General features: G+C 43.5%; 1 protein-coding gene across 1 annotated transcript in view; it reads right to left on the bottom strand.

Moving 5' to 3' along the window:
* Positions 1 to 10908, bottom strand: part of LOC131728246 (butyrophilin subfamily 3 member A1-like) — a 55157-nt gene extending 44249 nt beyond the window's left edge. The window contains exon 1 of the mRNA XM_059019341.1: positions 10632 to 10908. The gene's annotated coding sequence lies outside the window, so the exon portion shown is untranslated. The remainder of the gene's footprint in view (positions 1 to 10631) is intronic.
* Positions 10909 to 19259: the final 8351 nt, after the last annotated feature.

Genomic DNA, 19259 nt, shown 5'->3' with positions numbered 1-19259 from the left:
AATTGTAGGCTACTGCACACGACTACTACTGCTGATAATAACAATAACAGTAATAATAATATATGTTGTGTTTTATATAAAATAAAGCCATTGGCTTTTGAATGTCAAAATACTGTAAAACACGTCTGATGCAAATTTGGGACAGTTCAGGCTTTTCAACTCACACGCCAGTTACAGGGACTATAGGCATCTTCAGTGATCTGTACAGGGTGTTCATAATTCACTGAGTAGAGACTGTGAGTCCTGAGGGACTGCAGGCATCTTCAGTGAACTGTACGGGGTGTTCATAATTCACTGAGTAGAGACTGTGAGTCCTGAGGGACTGTAGGCATCTTCAGTGAACTGTACAGAGTGTTCATAATTCACTGAGTAGAGACTGTGAGTCCTGAGGGACTGCAGGTATCTTCAGTGAACTATACGGGGTGTTCATAATTCACTGAGTAGAGACTGTGAGTCCTGAGGGACTGTAGGCATCTTCAGTGAACTGTACAGGCTGTTCATAATTCACTGAGTAGAGACTGTGAGTCCTGAGGGACTGTAGGCATCTTCAGTGAACTGTACAGGGTGTTCATAATTCACTGAGTAGAGACTGTGAGTCCTGAGGGACTGTAGGCATCTTCAGTGAACTGTACAGGGTGGAACACACAGTGTTCACAATGCAGTTTTCAAGTGCACTCGGTTCGTTTATATGGTCTGTGAACTGGATGTTTACAATATCCTGCAGGGTATCTTGAAAGATGGCAGCTGTTGAAGTATTGCTCCAGTTTTTAACAGCATGTTTTAGATTCTTACATATTGCTGTGGAGGGAAGCAGGGGAATGTGGGGAGCTCTTTGCTAATTTAATGAATACATGTGTTGAATGCCTGCAGTAGGAGAGAGTGCAGTATTCAGGTACATGATTGCCATTACACAAGAGTAGATGTTAAAACTTCATGCTGATTTGAACTCGGCTCTCGCCAAGATAAGCACCAACTAAGACGTAGCTTTACAGTAAACTAATGTGATCCATATGTGTCTCCATCCATTTACGTTTCCTTCCATATGATGATGTAGATATCCTTCTGTCTGGTGTTAATGGCTGAAGTGTAATGCTGGCTCCAGGGATCAGCTTATTTTGCCTCCCTGGCGCATCAGCACACACAACGGCTGCTATGCTGGCTCCGGGGATCAACCACAGTGCGGCCTCCCCAGCGCATCAGCATGACAACCGTCTGGATTGAGCTAAGTAGGGTACATCTCTGGGGTTTTCAAGTGGGCACCTTCCATCCTCAGTGTTTCGTCGACTAGCCCACGACACCTCAAGAGGGCTCGACGGTGATTCTGGCGTCCCAGCATCACCCCCCTCCGTCCCCCACTCAACTCAGCCCAGCTTACTTACCTGTACATCAGCGTTTCTTTCTTTCTATTGTGCTTGAGATCCCCAGCCAGAATCTTTCTGTCTCAACCACAGCCAGTTGCTGCTCCTCTCTGCTGCTTCAGATAAGTTCTTCACTGTGCGACGCAACTCTTGGCCACTGAATCCGACGTCTCTGAGAAACCGGGTTGTAGAGTGTGCCACAAATCCTCGACAACCCACTTCCACTGTGTAAACCCGAACTCTCCATCCTCGCTGTTCCGCTTCAGTGGCTAGTTGAGCATACCGCAGTTTCTTCCTCTCATACGCCTCATCTACAGCATCCTCCCATGGCACTGTTAACTCTACCAGGTGAACAAGGCGTGCTGATCCAGACCACAAGACAATATCTGGTCGAAGGTTAGTGGTGGCAATCTCAGGTGGAAAAATAAGCCGTTGACAAACATCTGCCAGCATTTTCCAGTCTCTAGCAGCTTCCAGTTGTCCTGGGCGAGGATTGGTTTTAACACCTTTTCTTGGTTCTGCTCTGTTCTCCTACTGTAGGCATTGAACAAAGTAATTTGAGAAAGGACTGAAAATATTTGACTATTTCTGTGATAGTAAAATTGTCCAGTTCGGCTTAGATTTTGGTGTCTGACCAAATGTTTATCAGAGCTTTAGTTTCTCGCACTGTCCATGTAATTTATGGTTACCAGATTCACAGTCTTTTTTCTCTTCAATTCACTGACACCGTAGTGACTCTGAAGCCATTAAAATAACAGTATATATTAAAAACGTAATAGTTTACAAATTAAACATTGGGGGCCCTATTTAGCAACGTTCTCATACCTCTAAGGCAATCACAAAACACATTTGCAGACAGTTAGCTCACCAGAATCAGGCGCATCTATGCAACAGACTTTGCCCACCAATGCAATTTAGCAACCGTGATATAGTGCCCACCTGGCCAGTCAGCGTTAGCGCCGGACATGGGCTGAACTTTAGGGGCGTGTCCTCATTTACATACAAATGTAGCGATTTAGCAAACTATCAGCAGTGCCAGCATTTGCGTTTCAATTGACATGTGAAAACCAGGTCTAAACTGTGCGCACAATACATGGGTCGAGTATGAATACCACTGAAACTACCAGGGAAGCAGGTAAAGAAAAGAGAGAGAGAAAAAAGAGAATAAAAGAAACACTGGATTCCTACGTGGTCAGAAGAAGAGGAGGAGTAGTGGAGGCTGCAGATGCTGCAAGTTCCAAGCAGGTCAAACAAAGCCTTATAGAAAGGGGTTCACATAACTACGCATGCAGACCAAAAAAATAAAATGAGTTATTGTTGTATTGTTGTGTCAGTATATTGTTTAACAGGAAAGCATTGATAATAAAGCGACGTTGCTCACAGTTCGAAGGTGAGCGATACATGCCTAACTTAGGAAAACTTCTGATTCTAAATTTTTCAACCCCCCCCCCCCCTTCCGTCGCTCTCTCAGCAAGTGAAACAGAAAAATATTTATGTAACTTAATTGTGCTTATAGATTCCTTTTTTATTTCTTCAGTATTCACTCTCCCAGTCCAGGCTGTAGCCTTGCTTAACGGGCTTGGTCATCCTTCTCACTTGGGCTGCTGGATATTTTACATTATTTTGACCTTTGTCTTCTTCCTTCTTTTTTTTGGTTTCAAAATGCCTTCCGTTCGCTATCGCAGGTGCACAGATGCTCTTAAAGGGAATGTTAACTCCTTATTGGTTGTAACCTTACTCCCCCCACTGTGCTTTGATTGGCTGGGTGCATGATTCGCTATTTGATGTACGTTAGCCCACGCATGAGACCCGACTGCTAAATCACATTTCATGTGCTTTCGCGGTGGTTCGCTAGTGTTGTCATTTTTGCCCTAGCGATAGTGGCTGCGCCCATATTTGATAAATAGGGCCCTGGGTGTATTATTCACACAGTTTCCTTCAATGTTAATCTCCACAGTGTGCAACAGGCATGGCTTTTTACCGTTGAGATATCTGCTGATTCCTGTCCACTGTGATTCATACTGTTCAGAAAATAAGAAGGTAATAACACACAACACTGCCTTACTGTATTTCTCAACACAAAACCCTTCCTGGGTGGCTGAAACACTCAGCTTCACTTACACTTATAAAACATCCACACTGTATACAAGCATTGACCAGACCAGAATGTAGGTTTGTACTGAAATATTTACACACGCATGTGCTGCTAGCCAATCAAGGGACAGATGCCTTCATATTCTGACACAGTCTGATACTCTTGAATCACCTCACCCTTATCCACTGTGTGCACAAGCAAACAGAGGGACAGATGGCTTCATATACTGACACAGTGTGATACTCTTGAATCACCACACCCTTATCCACTGTGTGCACAAGCAAACAGAGGGACAGATGGCTTCATATACTGACACAGTCTGATACTCTTTAGCATGTGCTCCATCATGTCCAGTTTCATCACAGTGAATCAGTGCTCCTCAGAGACAGTGCATGTAAACACTTTGATGGAGACAGATAAACAGGGAGCCTCCACAAGCCCCCAGATTCTGATCCTCTTGATCTGTGATAAAGAAGGACCTTTTCAGGGACCAGTGTGACAGACAGACAGATAGACAGAAAAACAGCCTCCATCTGCTGAGAGATTATGATACGATCAATAACTTGCTGTGCTAAAGAAGGTCTTCAGTGAGTTTCAACACAACAGGAAAGATGTTCTCTAGATATGCACAACTCTAAAGGTATAAATATAAAATTTCTCATATATTTAGGTAGAACTAAATACACTTCCTAGTGTGTTTTTTTGAATACACTGAAAGACAACATTCTAAATAAGTTTCTTTATTTTTACTCAGAACTCATTATTTTTGTGTTGGGAATTTCTTTGGAAACAAAGTTGTATTTCTGAAAGGAGAAACCGCCCCTCATCAAATATGTAATCATGGAACTATATAAATACCCTCTTTCATCTACAGCCCTTATCATTCATCAAACCATATAAATACCCTCTTTCATCTACGCCCTCATCGTTCAGTGTTTGTTTGGTCCTCTCCCCCCTCATCGTTCAGTGTTTGTTTGGTCCCCTCCTCCCTCATCGTTCAGTGTTTGTTTGGTCCCCTCCTCCCTCATCGTTCAGTGTTTGTTTGGTCCCCTCCTCCCTCATGGTTCAGTGTTTGTTTGGTCCCCTCCTCCCTCATCGTTCAGTGTTTGTTTGGTCCCCTCCTCCCTCATGGTTCAGTGTTTGTTTGGTCCCCTCCCTCCCTCATCGTTCAGTGTTTGTTTGGTCCCCTCCTCCCTCATGGTTCAGTGTTTGTTTGGTCCCCTCCTCCCTCATTGTTCAGTGTTTGTTTGGTCCCCTCCTCCCCTGCCTCCTCCTTGCACCGTGTCTTGTCCAGGGGGAAGGTGGCCTCGGGTGCTGCTTGTCCTGCCCGCTGGCATTAGTTTAGTCTAACTCATATATTTAATGTATTATAGTTTTGCCAGCACAGGGGCGGCTAGCGAGCTCCAATGGGCAAGACCATGGGCCAAATTCAAACAACAACGCAATCATTTACAGGCAGGTCTGTCTGTCAATTCAATAAATCACTCATTTAATTCCATTGGTGGCTGTCTCCTTTCTGAAATATATTACACATGAAACTGACTGACATAACATAAATAATACCAAGAAATATGAATACATATTTACCTGTTCAACGATTGAGCTGCTCTAAGAAGGGAATAATCCTGAACACTTTCAGCAATGCTGCACTTTGTACTGTACATTGAACCAGCACTGCTAAACACACCCCACTTTATAGTGTAATAGAGCTATAAAGACTGAAACAAATATACAGGCAGTCCTAAAAGAGGCACTCTGATTGCTTAGTCACTTTCCATGTTAAACTGTGACAATATCAAGCACAAAGTCACACTTCTGAACTGCATCTTAAACACGGACTGCCTCATATGGGTTTATATAGAAATCATAGCAGCTTTGCAGCTGAAAAACATCATGAGAATAAAAAGGATCTCATTTACATTTCATCACAATCACTTCAGTGTCACCAGTGTATCAGCAGCCTGTCTGTGTATCACAGTTAGAACTAGTGATCTGATTATCAGCAGCCTGTCTGTGTATCACAGTTAGAACTAGTGATCTGATTATCAGCAGCCTGCCTGTGTATCACAGTTAGAACTAGTGATCTGATTATCAGCAGCCTGCCTGTGTATCACAGTTAGAACTAGTGATCTGATTATCAGCAGCCTGTCTGTGTATCACAGTTAGAACTAGTGATCTGATTATCAGCAGCCTGCCTGTGTATCACAGTTAGAACTAGTGATCTGATTATCAGCAGCCTGTCTGTGTATCACAGTTAGAACTAGTGATCTGATTATCAGCAGCCTGCCTGTGTATCACAGTTAGAACTAGTGATCTGATTATCAGCAGCCTGCCTGTGTATCACAGTTAGAACTAGTGATCTGATTATCAGCAGCCTGCCTGTGTATCACAGTTAGAACTAGTGATCTGATTATCAGCAGCCTGCCTGTGTATCACAGTTAGAACTAGTGATCTGATTATCAGCAGCCTGCCTGTGTATCACAGTTAGAACTAGTGATCTGATTATCAGCAGCCTGCCTGTGTATCACAGTTAGAACTAGTGATCTGATTATCAGCAGCCTGTCTGTGTATCACAGTTAGAACTAGCAGCTTTGCAGGTGAAAAACATCATGGGCAGTGCATGGGTTAGGGTTATAGAGAGAAGCTGATTGAAATGGCTCTCAGTGTGTGTTGCAGTGCATGGGTTAGGGTTAGGGTTATAGAGAGAAGCTGGTTGAAATGGCTCTCAGTGTGTGGAGCAGTGCATGGGTTAGGGTTAGGGTTATAGAGAAGCTGGTTGAAATGGCTCTCAGTGTGTGTTGCAGTGCATGGGTTAGGGTTATAGAGAGAAGCTGGTTGAAATGGCTCTCAGTGTGTGGAGCAGTGCATGGGTTAGGGTTAGTGTTATAGCGAGAAGCTGGTTGAAACGGCTCTCAGTGTGTGGAGCAGTGCATGGGTTAGGGTTAGGGTCATAGAGAGAAGCTGGTTGAAATGGCTCTCAGTGTGTGTTGCAGTGTATGGACAATGGCAAGACACAGTATTGATTCATTGCAATTGTAAGCAGAGAGCCTGTGGAGGCTGGTCTAAGGCCTGTCGGATGTAAGTGAATCAGAGGCAAGTCCAGTTGACCCACTGCTGAATAATAATCCGAATCAGAACCAGAATTTCACTGACCTTTACTATGCTGTGGATCCCCACAAGGACAGCAAGACAATTAAAAGAGAAACTGTACCCCACATGTTTCAAACTAATAATAATAATAATAATAATAATAATAATAATAATAATAATAATAATAATAATAATAATGATAACCCGTCGTCTGTAGGTAAGCCAGTGTAAATTTCATATCTTTCACAACATGCATTTAGCCCCATACCATGAAGGCCACTGTATAAATGAAAGCTGTACGACTTCTGAATTTCAAAATTCCTCTGTCTGAGTACAAAACAATCACATAACTGGATTTGTGACTGTATGCTTGTTTTTTAAATTAGATTGTAGTTTCCACTGTAGTATTGTAGCACTGTTGCTACATATGTGGGTGTAATTTTCACTCACCTGTCTCTTTAAGTAAAGGCAGTAGCCTGGCCAGGCCAACCTATAAAAACTACATTTCCCAGTATCCATTTCTTTCTTTCTTTCACCCCATTGGTCCATTCAAAATTTCATCCACCAATCCTCTCACACAGTCAATCTTCACCTGTTTCTTATTTCTCTAATTGTGGGGGGTTGGGAGTGTGTTTTTTTTCCTGTAGCTAGCACCTTTGTGAGAGTCTGTCTACCTTTTGAAAACCTAATCTTTATACTGTTAGCTAGATATTATTCTTTAGCCTTTGTTTTTCTTTTTGTCTGCTGCTTTAGTTTATTGTCTAGTTACTGTTTTTTGCTTAATTAGGTGGGGTAGTTTCTTTTGTGTTTTTTGCTGGAGTGTTTGGTTGTATGTTTTTGTGCATCTGTTCTGGACTGTTTGCAACCTCAGTTTTCATCAAACATCCATTTCATCGCTCTCAATGTTTTTCATCTCCTGAAGACCTCTACATCATCGTTCACATTCCTCCCAAGTAATTAACTGGACTTCCATACCGGTTTGGTGAGCTCTTTCCATTGACGTTGTCATCGTTGTTGTTTTTTTTTCTTTTGTTACTTTTTGGGACTTCATTACTATTTTGTTGATTTATATTTTGTGTTGCATTGTTTATTCATTCTGTATATTAATCATCCTCCGTGTCAGTAATTGTTAAATTGTTGTGGTTATATTCTTAAGCTCTGCTGTGTATCTTCATTTATAATCTGTTTTCCTGGGTTTGTTTGCACTTTATTCTCTTCCTTGTCACTCTGTCCCTAATTGAGTTGTTTTCTTCTGTCATTGTTTAGTCTTATTCTTTTTGTCAAGCTTTGTGTTCCTTGGAATAAACCGGTGTTGTGTAGTTAAATTGACGCATTGTGACGACCCTGTTTTACTGTCAGTCACCCTTACTGACTTATTTAGTTTTAATTATTTGGCCAGTAGTATCTCCTAAGGGAGGACAGTACAGTTGCCTATCAACTGTGTAGGGTGACCGTTACAGTATCACCACATATGAACTGTGCAGCACAGGATTACTGTAGCCTACTGCAGAACAATAATAATAATAATAATAATAATAATAATAATAATAATAATAATAATAATAATAATAATTCAGACATTATCAAGGTTATGAAGTTTGCTGTGTATCACTCCACGCCTCTGAAGAGTAGCCAGTGTGACTGACATACAGAGCAGCCAATAGAAATCAGGGGCGTGCCCAAAACAAATGCTGAAACCTGAAACATCACTGAAAATGAGGGTTTAGTATTTCCAAAACCGGAGCCAGGAAGTGTAACATTTTCTCATTTAGTTTTGGATTTACATGTTTACATTAACATCATTGTATTTAGGCTGCAAGCTCTATAGCTGCCCAGCCAATAGGAGTGGAGAGGAGGGGCAGAGACAGCAGTGATTCTGTCTTTGTTACGTAGAGAGAGGCAAGCAGCTTGACAGAGTGCTCAGAGTTATTCAGCTCTACTAGTTTAAAGTGCTGATTGTAACTATTAAAGATACTAGTTTGTCATAAATATTAGAGCTGCACAGGGTGTTTAGTGCTGGACCTGTGAACAGGCTCGAGTCTTAACCTCAAAAGCTCGATAGCGTTCACAAACAGGCTCCTCTCCTCAATGATAATCTATGGGGTTTGACTCGATAGCGTTCACAAACAGGATCCTCTCCTCAATGATAATCTATGGGGTTTGACTCGATAGCGTTCACAAACAGACCCCTCTCCTCAATGATAATCTATGGGGTTTGACTCGATAGCGTTCACAAACAGGCTCCTCTCCTCAATGATAATCTATGGGGTTTGACTCGATAGCGTTCACAAACAGGCTCCTCTCCTCAATGATAATCTATGGGGTTTAACTCGATAGCATTCACCAATAGGCTCCTCCAGTATCACTTCTCATCTCAATCACAGACTGTGTCTTCATTGCACTGCTCTTTCTCACTGTAAACCACATAGCATTGACCAGTATCACTTCTCATCTCAATCACAGACTGTGTCTTCATTGCATTGCTCTTTCTCACTGTAAACCACATACCATTGACCAGTATCACTTCTCATCTCAATCACAGACTGTGTCTTCATTGCATTGCTCTCTCACTGTAAACCACATACCATTGACCAGTATCACTTCTCATCTCAATCACAGACTGTGTCTTCATTGCACTGCTCTTTCTCACTGTAAACCACATAGCATTGACCAGTATCACTTCTCATCTCAATCACAGACTGTCTTCATTGCATTGCTCTTTCTCACTGTAAACCACATACCATTGACCAGTATCACTTCTCATCTCAATCACACACTGTGTCTTCATTGCATTGCTCTTTCTCACTGTAAACCACATACCATTGACCAGTATCACTTCTCATCTCAATCACAGACTGTGTCTTCATTGCATTGCTCTTTCTCACTGTAAACCACATAGCATTGACCAGTATCACTTCTCATCTCAATCACAGACTGTGTCTTCATTGCATTGCTCTCTCACTGTAAACCACATTCCATTGACCAGTATCACTTCTCATCTCAATCACAGACTGTGTCTTCATTGCATTGCTCTTTCTCACTGTAAACCACATACCATTGACCAGTATCACTTCTCATCTCAATCACAGACTGTGTCTTCATTGCATTGCTCTTTCTCACTGTAAACCACATACCATTGACCAGTATCACTTCTCATCTCAATCACAGACTGTGTCTTCATTGTATTGCTCTTTCTCACTGTAAACCACATACCATTGACCAGTATCACTTCTCATCTCAATCACAGACTGTGTCTTCATTGCATTGCTCTTTCTCACTGTAAACCACATACCATTGACCAGTATCACTTCTCATCTCAATCACAGACTGTGTCTTCATTGCATTGCTCTTTCTCACTGTAAACCACATAGCATTGACCAGTATCACTTCTCATCTCAATCACAGACTGTGTCTTCATTGCATTGCTCTCTCACTGTAAACCACATTCCATTGACCAGTATCACTTCTCATCTCAATCACAGACTGTGTCTTCATTGCATTGCTCTTTCTCACTGTAAACCACATACCATTGACCAGTATCACTTCTCATCTCAATCACAGACTGTGTCTTCATTGCATTGCTCTTTCTCACTGTAAACCACATACCATTGACCAGTATCACTTCTCATCTCAATCACAGACTGTGTCTTCATTGCATTGCTCTTTCTCACTGTAAACCACATACCATTGACCAGTATCACTTCTCATCTCAATCACAGACTGTGTCCTCCTCATTACATTGCTCATTAACAAACCAAGTCTGTAAGTGCTCTGGCTTTTCTGTTCTGTACCACATCATGGATCGTTATCGCTGTGTTCCCTGTTTGACAATGTGGGCAATAATCCTTCCACTATCAGTGCACCAGAGCGGCCATTTTGAAAAGAGCTTTGAAACACACTTTCAAGTTCTAAGTGTAAAAAGTTGTCAGGATGTTAACAATGAAAAGAATAATTACAGGTACGTATTTAAACAGCTGTAGCAGCACGCGGGGACGGGTAACGCTAGATTATTCAGAACCACACTACTTACTGTTGAAGAGAGCTGTTCTATTAGCTATTGTAACTTTGCAGATTTAGAGTCTGCTTACCTGCTTTCACTTTCACCTGCACTCTGTCCTTGTGCTTCAGTTCAGCTCTTTAAGAATAAATAGAAACAGCTTTTTAAACTGCATCCGTACAGCTGAGTTTAGATATGAGAAGTGTATTCTAAAGATTTACACACTCTGTAAAGAACTTCCCATCTGTTTGATCAGCTTTCTAGCCTGAAGTAGCCTGTCTAAAGCTAAAGTACAGGTCAAAGTACAATTCCTGGTTTTATTGCACCGTTACCTGAGAAACAGCCCTTGAGGAACACGCCCACACACTGTCTGCCAGTGAAAGAATGTGTACCTGGTTCAGACACGCCTCATAAAACAAACCAACACATGATCCTTTTCACAGAACTGGAGCTCATGAGTGAGTTAAAGTCTATTCTGGAAAATTAAAAATAAATAGTAATAAAATGTTTCTGTTTTTTTTCTTCAGCTAACAGTCCATTTTCAACACAAGTGGATACGGTTCTGTAGATATGTGTAAAAGTGTAACACAGACACTAATACTAAATAGTGATAACCTGGCATATGCATTCCCATTGAGATTACAGGAGACTGGAAAAGAGAAGGACAGTGGAGGGGAGAGAGAGAGGGAAGGAGACAGAGGGTGGAAGAGCATGGAAGGGAGATGAGGTTGAGGGAGAGGAGAACACTGAAAGAAACAGGGAGGGGAGAAGAGAGAAGGAGAGGTTAGGGTTAGGGTTAGAAGAGAGAAGGAGAGGTTAGGGTTTGAAGAGAGAAGGAGAGGTTAGGGTTAGGGTTTGAAGAGAGAAGGAGAGGTTAGGGTTTGAAGAGAGAAGGAGAGGTTAGGGTTTGAAGAGAGAAGGAGAGGTTAGGGTTTGAAGAGAGAAGGAGAGGTTAGGGTTTGAAGAGAGAAGGAGAGGTTAGGGTTTGAAGAGAGAAGGAGAGGTTAGGGTTAGAAGAGAGAAGGAGAGGTTAGGGTTTGAAGAGAGAAGGAGAGGTTAGGGTTTGAAGAGAGAAGGAGAGGTTAGGGTTAGGGTTTGAAGAGAGAAGGAGAGGTTAGGGTTAGAAGAGAGAAGGAGAGGTTAGGGTTTGAAGAGAGAAGGAGAGGTTAGGGTTTGAAGAGAGAAGGAGAGGTTAGGGTTTGAAGAGAGAAGGAGAGGTTAGGGTTAGGGTTTGAAGAGAGAAGGAGAGGTTAGGGTTTGAAGAGAGGAGAGGTTAGGGTTTGAAGAGAGAAGGAGAGGTTAGGGTTTGAAGAGAGAAGGAGAGGTTAGGGTTTGAAGAGAGAAGGAGAGGTTAGGGTTAGATGAGAGAAGGAGAGGTTAGGGTTTGAAGAGAGAAGGAGAGGTTAGGGTTTGAAGAGAGAAGGAGAGGTTAGGGTTAGAAGAGAGAAGGAGAGGTTAGGGTTTGAAGAGAGAAGGAGAGGTTAGGGTTAGAAGAGAGAAGGAGAGGTTAGGGTTTGAAGAGAGAAGGAGAGGTTAGGGTTTGAAGAGAGAAGGAGAGGTTAGGGTTAGGGTTTGAAGAGAGAAGGAGAGGTTAGGGTTTGAAGAGAGAAGGAGAGGTTAGGGTTTGAAGAGAGAAGGAGAGGTTAGGGTTAGAAGAGAGAAGGAGAGGTTAGGGTTAGAAGAGAGAAGGAGAGGTTAGGGTTAGAAGAGAGAAGGAGAGGTTAGGGTTAGAAGAGAGAAGGAGAGGTTAGGGTTTGAAGAGAGAAGGAGAGGTTAGGGTCTGAAGAGAGAAGGAGAGGTTAGGGTCTGAAGAGAGAAGGAGAGGTTAGGGTTTGAAGAGAGAAGGAGAGGTTAGGGTTTGAAGAGAGAAGGAGAGGTTAGGGTTTGAAGAGAGAAGGAGAGGTTAGGGTTAGGGTTTGAAGAGAGAAGGAGAGGTTAGGGTTAGAAGAGAGAAGGAGAGGTTAGGGTTTGAAGAGAGAAGGAGAGGTTAGGGTTTGAAGAGAGAAGGAGAGGTTAGGGTTTGAAGAGAGAAGGAGAGGTTAGGGTTAGGGTTAGAAGAGAGAAGGAGAGGTTAGGGTTTGAAGAGAGAAGGAGAGGTTAGGGTTAGGGTTTGAAGAGAGAAGGAGAGGTTAGGGTTAGAAGAGAGAAGGAGAGGTTAGGGTTTGAAGAGAGAAGGAGAGGTTAGGGTTTGAAGAGAGAAGGAGAGGTTAGGGTTTGAAGAGAGAAGGAGAGGTTAGGGTTAGAAGAGAGAAGGAGAGGTTAGGGTTTGAAGAGAGAAGGAGAGGTTAGGGTTTGAAGAGAGAAGGAGAGGTTAGGGTTTGAAGAGAGAAGGAGAGGTTAGGGTTTGAAGAGAGAAGGAGAGGTTAGGGTTAGGGTTTGAAGAGAGAAGGAGAGGTTAGGGTTAGAAGAGAGAAGGAGAGGTTAGGGTTTGAAGAGAGAAGGAGAGGTTAGGGTTTGAAGAGAGAAGGAGAGGTTAGGGTTTGAAGAGAGAAGGAGAGGTTAGGGTTTGAAGAGAGAAGGAGAGGTTAGGGTTTGAAGAGAGAAGGAGAGGTTAGGGTTAGGGTTTGAAGAGAGAAGGAGAGGTTAGGGTTTGAAGAGAGGAGAGGTTAGGGTTTGAAGAGAGAAGGAGAGGTTAGGGTTTGAAGAGAGAAGGAGAGGTTAGGGTTTGAAGAGAGAAGGAGAGGTTAGGGTTAGATGAGAGAAGGAGAGGTTAGGGTTTGAAGAGAGAAGGAGAGGTTAGGGTTAGAAGAGAGAAGGAGAGGTTAGGGTTTGAAGAGAGAAGGAGAGGTTAGGGTTAGAAGAGAGAAGGAGAGGTTAGGGTTTGAAGAGAGAAGGAGAGGTTAGGGTTTGAAGAGAGAAGGAGAGGTTAGGGTTTGAAGAGAGAAGGAGAGGTTAGGGTTTGAAGAGAGAAGGAGAGGTTAGGGTTTGAAGAGAGAAGGAGAGGTTAGGGTTTGAAGAGAGAAGGAGAGGTTAGGGTTTGAAGAGAGAAGGAGAGGTTAGGGTTAGGGTTTGAAGAGAGAAGGAGAGGTTAGGGTTTGAAGAGAGGAGAGGTTAGGGTTTGAAGAGAGAAGGAGAGGTTAGGGTTTGAAGAGAGAAGGAGAGGTTAGGGTTAGATGAGAGAAGGAGAGGTTAGGGTTTGAAGAGAGAAGGAGAGGTTAGGGTTAGAAGAGAGAAGGAGAGGTTAGGGTTTGAAGAGAGAAGGAGAGGTTAGGGTTAGAAGAGAGAAGGAGAGGTTAGGGTTTGAAGAGAGAAGGAGAGGTTAGGGTTTGAAGAGAGAAGGAGAGGTTAGGGTTTGAAGAGAGAAGGAGAGGTTAGGGTTTGAAGAGAGAAGGAGAGGTTAGGGTTTGAAGAGAGAAGGAGAGGTTAGGGTTAGGGTTTGAAGAGAGAAGGAGAGGTTAGGGTTTGAAGAGAGAAGGAGAGGTTAGGGTTTGAAGAGAGAAGGAGCGGTTAGGGTTTGAAGAGAGAAGGAGAGGTTAGGGTTAGAAGAGAGAAGGAGAGGTTAGGGTTTGAAGAGAGAAGGAGAGGTTAGAGTTAGAAGAGAGAAGGAGAGGTTAGGGTTTGAAGAGAGAAGGAGAGGTTAGAGTTAGAAGAGAGAAGGAGAGGTTAGGGTTAGAAGAGAGAAGGAGAGGTTAGGGTTTGAAGAGAGAAGGAGAGGTTAGGGTTAGAAGAGTGAAGGAGAGGTTAGGATTGGGGTTTGAAGAGAGAAGGAGAGGTTAGGGTTTGAAGAGAGAAGGAGAGGTTAGGGTCTGAAGAGAGAAGGAGAGGTTAGGGTTTGAAGAGAGAAGGAGAGGTTAGGGTTTGAAGAGAGAAGGAGAGGTTAGGGTTAGAAGAGAGGAGAGGTTAGGGTTAGGGTTTGAAGAGAGAAGGAGAGGTTAGGGTTTGAAGAGAGAAGGAGAGGTTAGGGTTAGGGTTTGAAGAGAGAAGGAGAGGTTAGGGTTAGGGTTAGAAGAGAGAAGGAGAGGTTAGGGTTTGAAGAGAGAAGGAGAGGTTAGGGTTTGAAGAGAGAAGGAGAGGTTAGGGTTAGAAGAGAGAAGGAGAGGTTAGGGTTTGAAGAGAGAAGGAGAGGTTAGGGTTTGAAGAGAGAAGGAGAGGTTAGGGTTAGAAGAGAGAAGGAGAGGTTAGGGTTAGAAGAGAGAAGGAGAGGTTAGGGTTTGAAGAGAGAAGGAGAGGTTAGGGTTAGGAGAGAGAAGGAGAGGTTAGGGTTTGAAGAGAGAAGGAGAGGTTAGGGTTTGAAGAGAGAAGGAGAGGTTAGGGTTAGAAGAGAGAAGGAGAGGTTAGGGTTAGAAGAGAGAAGGAGAGGTTAGGGTTTGAAGAGAGAAGGAGAGGTTAGGGTTAGAAGAGAGAAGGAGAGGTTAGGGTTTGAAGAGAGAAGGAGAGGTTAGGGTTAGGGTTTGAAGAGAGAAGGAGAGGTTAGGGTTTGAAGAGAGAAGGAGAGGTTAGGGTTTGAAGAGAGAAGGAGAGGTTAGGGTTAGGGTTTGAAGAGAGAAGGAGAGGTTAGGGTTTGAAGAGAGGAGAGGTTAGGGTTTGAAGAGAGAAGGAGAGGTTAGGGTTTGAAGAGAGAAGGAGAGGTTAGGGTTTGAAGAGAGAAGGAGAGGTTAGGGTTTGAAGAGAGAAGGAGAGGTTAGGGTTAGATGAGAGAAGGAGAGGTTAGGGTTTGAAGAGAGAAGGAGAGGTTAGGGTTTGAAGAGAGAAGGAGAGGTTAGGGTTAGAAGAGAGAAGGAGAGGTTAGGGTTTGAAGAGAGAAGGAGAGGTTAGGGTTAGAAGAGAGAAGGAGAGGTTAGGGTTTGAAGAGAGAAGGAGAGGTTAGGGTTTGAAGAGAGAAGGAGAGGTTAGGGTTTGAAGAGAGAAGGAGAGGTTAGGGTTTGAAGAGAGAAGGAGAGGTTAGGGTTTGAAGAGAGAAGGAGAGGTTAGGGTTTGAAGAGGGAAGGAGAGGTTAGGGTTTGAAGAGAGAAGGAGAGGTTAGGGTTTGAAGAGAGAAGGAGAGGTTAGGGTTAGGGTTTGAAGAGAGAAGGAGAGGTTAGGGTTTGAAGAGAGAAGGAGAGGTTAGGGTTTGAAGAGAGAAGGAGAGGTTAGGGTTTGAAGAGAGAAGGAGAGGTTAGGGTTAGAAGAGAGAAGGAGAGGTTAGGGTTAGAAGAGAGGAGAGGTTAGGGTTAGAAGAGAGAAGGAGAGGTTAGGGTTAGAAGAGAGAAGGAGAGGTTAGGGTTTGAAGAGAGAAGGAGAGGTTAGGGTTAGAAGAGAGAAGGAGAGGTTAGGGTTTGAAGAGAGAAGGAGAGGTTAGAGTTAGAAGAGAGAAGGAGAGGTTAGGGTTAGAAGAGAGAAGGAGAGGTTAGGGTTTGAAGAGAGAAGGAGAGGTTAGGGTTAGAAGAGTGAAGGAGAGGTTAGGATTGGGGTTTGAAGAGAGAAGGAGAGGTTAGGGTTTGAAGAGAGAAGGAGAGGTTAGGGTCTGAAGAGAGAAGGAGAGGTTAGGGTTTGAAGAGAGAAGGAGAGGTTAGGGTTTGAAGAGAGAAGGAGAGGTTAGGGTTTGAAGAGAGAAGGAGAGGTTAGGGTTAGGGTTAGAAGAGAGAAGGAGAGGTTAGGGTTTGAAGAGAGAAGGAGAGGTTAGGGTTAGAAGAGAGAAGGAGAGGTTAGGGTTTGAAGAGAGAAGGAGAGGTTAGGGTTAGAAGAGAGAAGGAGAGGTTAGGGTTTGAAGAGAGAAGGAGAGGTTAGGGTTTGAAGAGAGAAGGAGAGGTTAGGGTTAGAAGAGAGAAGGAGAGGTTAGGGTTAGAAGAGAGAAGGAGAGGTTAGGGTTTGAAGAGAGAAGGAGAGGTTAGGGTTAGGAGAGAGAAGGAGAGGTTAGGGTTTGAAGAGAGAAGGAGAGGTTAGGGTTTGAAGAGAGAAGGAGAGGTTAGGGTTAGAAGAGAGAAGGAGAGGTTAGGGTTAGAAGAGAGAAGGAGAGGTTAGGGTTTGAAGAGAGAAGGAGAGGTTAGGGTTAGAAGAGAGAAGGAGAGGTTAGGGTTTGAAGAGAGAAGGAGAGGTTAGGGTTAGGGTTTGAAGAGAGAAGGAGAGGTTAGGGTTTGAAGAGAGAAGGAGAGGTTAGGGTTTGAAGAGAGAAGGAGAGGTTAGGGTTAGGAGAGAGAAGGAGAGGTTAGGGTTTGAAGAGAGAAGGAGAGGTTAGGGTTAGGGTTTGAAGAGAGAAGGAGAGGTTAGGGTTTGAAGAGAGGAGAGGTTAGGGTTTGAAGAGAGAAGGAGAGGTTAGGGTTTGAAGAGAGAAGGAGAGGTTAGGGTTAGGGTTAGAAGAGAGAAGGAGAGGTTAGGGTTTGAAGAGAGAAGGAGAGGTTAGGGTTAGGGTTTGAAGAGAGAAGGAGAGGTTAGGGATTGAAGAGAGAAGGAGAGGTTAGGGTTAGGAGAGAGAAGGAGAGGTTAGGGTTTGAAGAGAGAAGGAGAGGTTAGGGTTAGAAGAGAGAAGGAGAGGTTAGGGTTAGAAGAGAGAAGGAGAGGTTAGGGTTTGAAGAGAGAAGGAGAGGTTAGGGTTTGAAGAGAGAAGGAGAGGTTAGGGTTAGAAGAGAGAAGGAGAGGTTAGGGTTTGAAGAGAGAAGGAGAGGTTAGGCTTAGAAGAGAGAAGGAGAGGTTAGGATTTGAAGAGAGAAGGAGAGGGAAAGGCAGATCCAGATTTTTAAACTCTTACAATGTTGTTCTAAAGAATGCTCATGTCAAAGTGTAACAGAGAGGGGCAGGAAAGTGAACTGAAGGTGATAAAAGCTGTGGGTTAATATTACTGCACATGTGGTCTCTGTTCTCAAAATAAGCTCGAGAGAGCAGTGCCTAGTAACCAACTTCCTGAAAAGAAATGAATGAGAGCTATAGGAGGATATGAAACAATTGCACCATATCTCAGGGAAATAGACGTTAATCACAGAAACTATCAACAGTGTCCTGAGGAGATAGGATGGAGGATCGTAAAATAGGCTGTAAAATAAGCTGTAAGTAAGTTGTAAAGTAAGCTGAAGAAGGAGTTTAGATCACAAGGTCACGTAGTGAGAGGGTGTGTAAGAAGTGAGTGAGGAATAGGTTAGTGAGCAGCCGTAGAAGAGGAGCAGCGATAGAAGACCATCTGTTCCAGTGTCTCTGTGTGCCTCTGTGTCTTGTGTGCCCGTGTGTGCCTCTGTGTCTCTCTGTGTGCCCCTGTGTGCCCCTATGTGTCCCTCTGTGTGCCCCTGTGTGTCTCTCTATGTGCCACTGCGTGTCTCCGTGTCCCTCTGTGTGTCTTTATGTGCCTCTGTGTCCCTCTGTGTGTCTGTGTGCCCCTGTGTCTCTGTGTGTGCCTCTGCCCTCACATAGACTAATGGAACTGTATTTTGTTCTCTCTCTACTAGATTGCTGATGCATTTAAAGTCGATGTAGCTGCATAAAATAAACGGCTTGTGTTTTCTTTCTGTATACTGGAGTCCCGTAACACACTGTGTTGGGATTAAATACCATTTTAATCCCTTTTTCAAAAATGTCCAAGTGGGACAGGGACACCCCTCTCCCACTCTCCCCCACCTTGTAAGAGCCACATACTTTAAACCTGATTGAAAATCCTGGGGTACTGAAGCTAGTAATACACAGACACTGTGTTATAGCACTGACACTGTGTGTGTGTGTGTGTGTGTGTGTGTGTCTGTCTGTATGGACAGAGGATGGGAAAGAATAGGAACCCCTGCCATAGCACTGTCAATAGGGTGTAGAGCCACACTGGGACTGACTCACCCGCCATAGCACTGTCAATAGGGTGTAGAGCCACACTGGGACTGACTCACCCGCCATAGCACTGTCAATAGGGTGTAGAACCACACTGGGACTGACTCACCCGCCATAGCACTGTCAATAGGGTGTAGAGCCACACTGGGACTGACTCACCTGCCATAGCACTGTCAATAGGGTGTAGAGCCACACTGGGACTGACTCACCTGCCATAGCACTGTCAAAAGGATGCAGGCTCGCCTGCATTTCAGCGGCAGAAAGTACACACCAAGTTCATTATGTATTGAAGTTAGCAATAAAGAGTGTGCGTCTGTGTCTGTGCCCAATTCTGAAGTGTGAAGTGGGAGGCTTCATGGTAAAGATAAATGCTATTGTCTTGCAATTGTTAGTCTCTATTTGCTATACTGTTAAAGCTTTAGTTTAGGTTGCTATCGTGTTAACAGATCTGTTTCATTATTATTAATGGGATGTGTTAATAATGGGGTCTTATCTTTCACAGTAAACGTGTCTGTCACAGTGAAATGGTACCAGAAGATGACTTTCAAATATAAATAAAAACAACAAAAGCAATCACCAGGCCTACATATTACCAGTAACACAACCTCAAAGCCCTGCACAGCGGTGATTCTAGAGGATAGCACATCGAGGGGCACCACTTCATTACTCCTTTTATTGAGTCTACAGTGTTTTACACATACAATAAAATGCAACACAAAAACAAATGTGTAGATTAAAAAGAATAAATCTGCACTGGCATAACCTGAAGCAAAACTCCATGAAATGATGTGAAAAACACACAATGTGAACCTTCCTGCAATTGAGTGAACTCCCTACTACAGTATAAACCTGGACACATATAGCACTGCTATTAAATGAATAGCAATAAGGAACAAAGTGCAATACATATATACACAAATATATATTGTGGCAGAGTAGGGGGAGGAAGAGGAAAAAATGTAGTCCTGGAGGAACCAGCAGAACTACATTACCCAGAAGG

This window comes from Acipenser ruthenus, unplaced genomic scaffold (assembly GCF_902713425.1).
Source record: "Acipenser ruthenus unplaced genomic scaffold, fAciRut3.2 maternal haplotype, whole genome shotgun sequence".
NCBI classification, from domain to species: domain Eukaryota; kingdom Metazoa; phylum Chordata; class Actinopteri; order Acipenseriformes; family Acipenseridae; genus Acipenser; species Acipenser ruthenus.
This window is presented reverse-complemented; position numbering and strand designations above follow the sequence as displayed.